This window comes from Hetaerina americana, unplaced genomic scaffold (genome assembly GCF_022747635.1).
Source record: "Hetaerina americana unplaced genomic scaffold, ioHetAmer1.1.p SCAF_6, whole genome shotgun sequence".
Taxonomy (NCBI): Eukaryota; Metazoa; Arthropoda; class Insecta; order Odonata; family Calopterygidae; genus Hetaerina; species Hetaerina americana.
The window spans coordinates 79,210,378-79,218,612 of record NW_027287205.1 but is presented as its reverse complement, the minus strand read 5'-3'; the positions used below and the strand labels follow the sequence as shown (position 1 = coordinate 79,218,612).

Sequence of the window (8,235 nt, the reverse complement as noted above, 5' to 3'; positions counted from 1 at the left end):
GAGTTTTTCCTTTGTCCCAAGGTGCCGATGTCTTAAATTTATCTTTTTTTTATTTTGGCTTGCCCAAGCGGGAGGATGAGTATGGAAATTGACGTTTATTGGTTTTCCCGTGTACGTGTCTCTGACCTATGCATCATTCCTCCTCGGTTCCGGGAAGGGGATCACAATGTGATAGGAATTGAAACGAAGTTAAATACGAGCACTTGAATAAGAGAGCGGTATGGCTTTTGAATGGCATCTATCAATATCAATGCTTTACGAGGGCGACAGAACCGGTTCGTAGTGTCCTTTTCGGTTTAATTCGTCGCCGCGAAAAGCTTTTCTGATGGGGGCATTGGTCATGAAGTACAGATGACCGCTCCATGCGCCGGATTTTCCGGACATTACACGAAAACCAGTCCAGCAGGTTAAATTCCTGTCGGGATAGGCGAGATTAAAATACACAAATGAGAGCCGTTTGAGCTTAGCGAGTTAGTTTATTCCGTAGAGGTTCAATAAATTTCCTTAGAGTGGAAATATATATTTTTTACTACCTCAGGCCTAACTCCATTGATTTTACACAACAAATTGAAATGAAAGAAATAACTTTGTAAATTCACACACAATTTATTTAAAACATGACCTAGGTTTCGACGTTGGACGTCATCATCAGGTTCCTGACGTTGGACGTTCCATGTTGGGCGTCATTATCAGGTACTTGTTGATGTCGTCCAACGTCGAAACCTGGGTCATGTTTTAAATAAAGTGTGTGTGTGGAATAACAAAATTACTTCCTTTATTTAAATATACATTATTATTCCAAATTCAACCGTAGAATGATGCAATTGAAAAGAAATCTATCGCATAGTTATTCAAGATGGACCCAGTAGCGGGTCTAGAATATCTCTAAAGTTTAGGTGTAGTGATTTCAAATTGATTTTGAAACCATTTTCCTGCAAAGATAGCGGGAAATCATGCCGAATCGGATCATTCCCGCATTTATATAGAAACCACAACGCAACCTGCAGTATGTGAATACGTGCTAGAGAGACTAAAAGTATTCAAAATTAGTGTTATTAGTAATATTCGTATCGTATTTTATTGGAGTCAAATACATGCCTCATGGAGATGTGTGTCATTCCGGCGCCTTAAATTTACTCCTGGTTTCATTTTTGGTGGGGAGTTAAAAGGTTATTAATAAGTTAAGGGAGTTAAAGGTTAATTAAAAAATAATTGCCTCATTATCATATTAATTCCTGTAATAAAATGCGCATTGTAACGTATCTTTTACGGTGAATGGGCGCAAGAGTAAATTTTGTCAGAAAACACTTACAGTTATTATTCAAGAAATACACTAAAATAATTGCTAATACTTGCACATGACCAAGAAATTGCTTGATTTTTTCTAGTTTGGGAGGGAGACATGGTCCATGCCCCCGACCTCTCCTGCTCCCTTCCACCCCTCCTCCCGTCGCCTGGTTACGCTGGCAATTTAACTCCATATTTTACTGTAACTTTTAACGCCTGACCGTAAATTTCAAGGTGAATTATGGCAAGCATCAATGCACTATTTTTATAAATCAAGGGCTATTCGTTGAACATGAACCAGTATTTCAATTCTCCCAACCGGTAGTAAGATATTGCCTATGTATTCAAATATGTTTAAAAAAAATAGCCAGTGACAATACCACGCATTTTCATTTCTCGCTATTCACCCGTATATCTGTATAGCTTCAAAAAAAACGTGAACTTACCCATTTCTTTTTAATGAATTGTATTTGATCGGTAAAATATGAAAAATATCTCTCTCGTTCATTACGTTTTTTTTGTCCTCTTTATGAGCAAAGGGTATTTAATGACGGCAGAGGATATACTTTCGCGTCATCTAACCGAGTGGTGATTTGGGCTTACAATAGGTCATTTCAATTTAGTTTCATTAAAAATATTTTTCTTTATTCGAGACAAACAAAATGTATTCATCTCCAATTACATATTTTAATGCCTCTATGCCATTAAATCGGATGAAAGGATGGATTAAATGTCGATTACATTTTTTTATCAATTGATACGAACGCAATTTAAATTTGAGCTCATGGCCGACTTTGGTAACCAGTTGGACAAAGAGCGTTTCGAAACTTGAAAATCCCGAAAAGGGCGCAAGAGTAAAAATTATTCATTCATTTTGTATTTCGCCCATCAAATGAAAGGGAAAAAAACTTTCAATATAAAAAACTTAAAACCAGTTCATATAAGAACATTAAAATCGAAGAGAATTTAAAATAAGTCGACCCTTTCACATGGATGAGGCTAACATACAATGAAACACTCACTGCAATAACACAAGAGCCATTACTATTTCACTCTACTGCGCATAAAAACATCTGATGTCTGATATTATTCCCATGAATATATCCAATTTTGGTAGCATTCATGAACCTGAATATCAACAAATGCCCTTGTTTCAGGAAATTATATATATGTAGAAATTCTCTCTTCCATTCCATAACCCAAATCTTGACATGCAAAATATTACTTCCAAGCAAGACCTGAAAACTTGACGATCGGAAATATTTTTAAAAAGTTCCTGTCAATTGTGGAGGTGTATTGAATTCATCGTCGAGGTATATGTCTATCTGGAACCAAAAGAAATTCGTATTCTATTCAATAATCTTATTATAAACGAGGCCATTGTTGAGTTTCAGTATTTCATCGCTGTCTAGAAATATTTACCCCTAAGAGTACTCGTGTTCTTGAAAATGGAGCACTCAGCTTTTTACCCGGATATAAAATACGTGGTTTCTTTAATGATTTTCAGAAGTTTTGAATAGCCATTGAAACATAAAATTTTTCTCGCTGATAAATTTAAAATTTGTTCCCTGAAAGCTTAGAAGAGACACTGCTTTTTTTATTTTTTTCCTCATTTATTTTGGAATTGGTGGGCTTTGATAATACACGCTCGGACGGGTGTTTGAATGCCACTGCTGGCATATGACTGGCTAGACAGAACATTTTATAGACTAAAAAAGAAAAATTAATTAAACCGTGGGTGCTTAATTTCAAAATATTCTGCATAATAAATGTTTCTGGCGATATTGCAAACGTATTCTCAAGTAAACGCGATTTTTCGCAAATAAACCATCTAGAAAAATTCCTTAAATAAGGTTCTATTTTTTCATTCTTTTTAAAGGCTATCAGTTTATCTTAGCTTCACACTCATAGATAAAAAATACCCATACATCAATCAATAATGGCGTAACTTAAAAGCACCCATCCATAGTGTAATACTATCTATTAGGACGGGAAGAGACAGGGTCATCGGTGTTTAATATACACACTTCCACATGACCAAACTTTCTTAAGGCTAGGGAATAAAAAAATTGGGATATCATAGAGGAAAATGCTACATCTATTTTCTCATAAAAAACAATTATTTATGTTTGAATATATACAGTGGCATACGAATTTTTAAAGAGGTATATTACAATTTCCCCTGAAAGGTTTATCAGAAATTAAAGTAGACTGGAGTTCATGACTGATGCGTGGTATTGGAAGTGCATAACCTAGAATCTGGTCTGGTTATGATGGTAAAGAGTTTCCGTTTACTTACTTATGTTCAATAAAATCCAACATTTTAGTGTTTTACATTTTATGTGAGATTAATGATTTATTTTCTCTTGTGCTCCTGAATATAACGATGCCTCTTGGACATGCTCCCTGACGTTCCTGTCCATACAAGTTATTTCGTTCAAACAGTGTACTTTAATTAAAATAAACTACCCCCACAAAATAGAGGAGAACTTGATGGAGAGGCCTCTGGAACCGTTTACAAGAAAACAAATATTAGGAGTTGAGGTCGGTGAGTAAAAGCGGTTCATGAGTAACTGATAAAGACGCGGGGGGTAGGGCGTGCTTAGAAAGTGGAGGATTACAGGTGGCCAGCTGCAGGTGGAAGGGAAAGGGGTTTGAGCTCTCAATGGGTGGAGGAATGAAGGGGGAGTGAAGGAAGGAGGGAGGAGAAGAAGGGAGAGATGATACCGACGATGAATCGGAAATTCGAATCCCTATATTTTTTCCGAGAGGGAAGACGGAAAGGGTGGAGGGAGGGAGAAGGATTGGGGGCTGGGGTGTCGCTAGGAAAGAAAAGGAGGAAGGTATATGTGATGTGGAAGGAGAGTGCCATTGCCTTTTACGGAAAGGCATTGAATGCTCCGTGAGAAGGGCCGGTAAAGGGCTATTGGGACATGAGAATGAATGGAGATTGGAGAGGCAGGGATGGGAGGGACGTGGGGGTGGACGGGGCAGGGGTGGGTTTGGGGGAGCCTGGGGGGAACGTTTCGAAGACGGTGCGGGAGCGGAAGTTGGTGTGGGGAGAGAGCTGTGCGTAGGGCGGAGAGGAGGAAGAAGGAATGGGGGGGAGGGTTTGGAGTGCGCTAAGATGGGGTAGCTGATGGAGACATAAGGGACGGTGGTGGGTAGTGGCGAGGGGGAGGTGGGGCATAAACCAGCCATGGAGATAGATGACTGGTTTAAGGAGGGAAGAAAGCGGATGGTTTCGATGTGGATGGGGATAGGAAGGGAGAGTTGGAGCGGCGGCGAAGGGAAGTAGGGGAGCGGAAGTCGATTGAGTCCTGGAGAGGAAGATAGCGATACGGTCGTTTCTCCTAGACTCCATTTCGGCGGATATTAGCATGGGTGGAGGGTGTGGGAGGTAAATGGCGATTGGTTTGTGCGAGAGGGAGTTAAAATCGCCCGCATTTATTTTTTTGCATGGAAGTTAAATAAAAGGAATTGGTTTTTGCACGCGATGACATGCTGGAGAAGGGAAATGTTTCGGGTCGTCTTGGATTGGAATGAAGACGGCAATGGGGTGAAGGCAAGATGGCGATCCCGTGAGACGTACATCGAAAATATTTCAATTTAGCTTGCCCGTTCATTTTTGTCGATGCATTGGACATGAGTGGCTGCCTTCCAGTTCTGGTCTCTGTCTATCTTCTTCGACGGTTTAGTTGAGACCCTATACAAGGTTATCGTTAGTTAGGAAGTCTATTGAGGTCTGATAAAATGTTGTATTGTCAAAGCCCAACCGAGGTCCAAACCCCATAATCACTAGTCCTGGGGTTTGAACCTCGGAAATATTCGACTTCCCTTCAATGACGGGATTTTCTGTTCAATTTAAAAGGGTATCAATTGTTGGATAGTTCACAAAGACGAATATTCAGAGAAATATTTAATGATAGGACGCGACCCTTATGACCGAATGTGAAGATTGGAATCGTACGAATAATTACGAATGATGTAGAGAAAAATAAAAATTGTAGGAGCTAATGGTAAAGGTGAAAAACTGTTTCTTATTTCTCTTCATAGAATATATGAAAAATATTATCTAAACCTATGATAAAATCTTGACCCATGCGTAGAGGTTCTGCTTTCTCTAAGAGGCAGAGATTTTGTATTTTCTGGCAAACTTTTACATTCTAAAACATACACGAAATTAACCCATGAGATACTCTTACCATTCTTCGTTAAATCATGCATAGGATCGTAAAAAAATAATTCTGAAGGATGTTTAGAAATATTTTTAGCTTTAAATTAATTTTTAGGCTGTTAGAATGATTAGAAATATTTGAAAAATTGGGTTTATCACTTAATCTCTTTTCTATTTATTACCCCTGAAACACTCTTGAAATAATTTTCATTCCAAAATAAAAACGTTTTTAAACTTAGCGTTCGCCTATTCGCTCCAGCAATTATCTTCAGCAATCATAAAGGTAAGGGCACTTTTATCTCGTTATACATAAATTACATATGACTTCCAAGGTATTTCTTTTTAAGAAATAATATTTTTGTTTTGGTTTTTAAAACCTTTAGAAGAAGCAAATCAAAATGCTATCCAACAAACAATAAATGCTATAAAACCCCGTATTTATGTCGTAACGTAAAATATAAACATAAGTGTGATTATTTTCTATAAAAATCTAGCATTTTAATATTCATGATTGAAAAAATTATTATATATTTACCATTGTTTCCATGCTAAATCATTGCATTAGGTTTGAGATGAGAACTAATCATAAAAACAATGGTAATGATGGTCTCAATAGGTAGGAAATCTACGATAATCATTAATGTCGGGTCAAGTTGACTAGAGAAGGCAGAAGAGTCCACGTATGTAGAAAGTATTTGGATGATGGCGGGCAGAATGTTGGGGGCACTGCAGAATGAATGGGATTAAGTAAGTGGGTGTTAACGAGTAGTCTGGATTTGATTGCTAGTACTTCAAGTAAGTCGTAAAGAAAAGACTATTGAGAACTTAAATATAGACAGAAGTTTTCAATTACTTAGGAATTTGGTTGTTGAGGCAATAATATTCGGGTAAGTTGATGATATTAGGAATATTCTTTGAAGAATAACAGGGAAAATAAAATCAACGGATCGCAAAACCAGCAACAAGGTCTACAGGCTGCGTTCCAAAAGTGATGCAATTAAATTTAAAGCGCCACTTTTATTAATTGGAGTGGGATAAACCTACTTAAATTAGGTAAGAGGGACGCTAAGCTTTGCCGTAAAAACAGTCTTAGTGCTCTCCATGCTGTAGAAGCGGCAGGATGTCAGTTATTATAAACCTCCGCGCGCCGAGAGTGTCACAAAATACCAACTAAGCGGAAATTTCAAGTGAACTTTTGCAACATATTAAAAACGAACCTGATTTGGAAAATGTCATCACTAGTGATGAAACCTGAGTTTTTTAATACGATCCGGAAACAGAATGTCGAACTCTGGGTGGGACACCAGCCAGTAGACATTGTAGAGGATGAGCTGGGAGCAATTCCAAGAGAGAAGAAAAAACACAGCCATTAACATTAATGATTCATTCCTTCCGCCTATCCTTCAATCTTATTGCTTGGACAAATTATCTACGATGCGTAAGTATGCCTCACATGAGTTAAATAAATGACCATATCATTTTAATAGATATCTAAAGCATTTAAGGTGGGTAAAAATAAAAGAGCGTAGTCAATTCTGCTGGGGTATTATACGATAAACACAAACTATTCAAAGATAATGCTAATTATATGACCACGTACTTTTTCCACATGTTCCTCTGTTATGATGTTCCGCTAACCATTTATGACCCCAACCAAGGAGTCATCTAACTCAAAAACTTCCTTTGACGACATAGCTACAAACATGCATAAGAAAAACTTCAAATATCTAGGAATAGAAACTACTATTTTAAATCATCATTCTGAATTTATTGACTTTAACCCACGGTATTAAAAAGAAATGAAGGATTACGGAAACACTCATACAGACCACATACTTGTATACTCACCGGAAAAGGTGAATTTGTTTCAATGGGAGTTATAGGGTGTTGCCTGGTAAGCCGTACTAAATGTAAATCATGTTACAAATAAGTTCATATATTTTCAATCAATTTCTAAATACTACTGGGATGATTTTTCCCACTGAAAAAGGTAACCATAAAACAAATCAACAAAAAAAGATACAAGTAGATGAAAAATTGCGGCACATTTTTCGCTAACATGACGAGGTGGCCGAGTGGTTAAGGCGTTGGACTGCTAATCCAATGTGCTCTGCACGCGTGGGTTCGAATCCCATCCTCGTCGGAAGTTTTTTGCCGACCCCGGAGGCGGCGGGGCAAAGCCCCTCTCTACCAATGCAAGGGTCGTGGGTTCGATTCCCACCTGGGTGGGTTTTTCTCCTATTAGGGCTTTCGTAATCATGTCCATTGATATAAAAACTAGTCTATGTCCATTGATATCACCGTTAATATTCCGATGGATCAGCGCAAAAAATGCTGATTTCGGAGAAGGGTGAAAAGGTTAAATAAAAAATAAGCTTAGCTTTTTAACTAAGGCTAGTAAATTTGATACTAGTCATATACCCTTAAGAAATCGAAATCCTTTTGCAAAGGGTTGAACGTAAAAAAATGTCAAATAAATTATTTCATGCTCTGCAAGTCAAAGGAAAGCGTTGTGGTTTATAGTAAATAATTAAAATGACAGCAATTGAATTAGCAGCAATGAAATGGTGGCAATATTTAAAATGACAGTAAATTATCAGAAACCATAAAAAAATACCTTTGTTTAGAACTTAATATGCAGAATAAATTTTACTCGGTCATATCAATTTTTTCGGTAAAATTAAAAGCGATACCCCTCGTATTTGCTAATGAGTGATAATAATTAAACATTTGTCTCCAAATCCGAAAATGATAAACTTGAAACTAGAAAT

General features: G+C 37.5%; 1 non-coding gene across 1 annotated transcript; it reads left to right on the top strand.

Annotated features, from left to right (window-relative positions):
• Positions 1-7,525: 7,525 nt before the first annotated feature.
• On the top strand, positions 7,526-7,607 carry TRNAS-GCU (transfer RNA serine (anticodon GCU)). Its single transcript has one exon. It is a non-coding gene; the product is annotated as a tRNA-Ser (tRNA).
• The last annotated feature ends 628 nt before the right edge of the window (positions 7,608-8,235 follow it).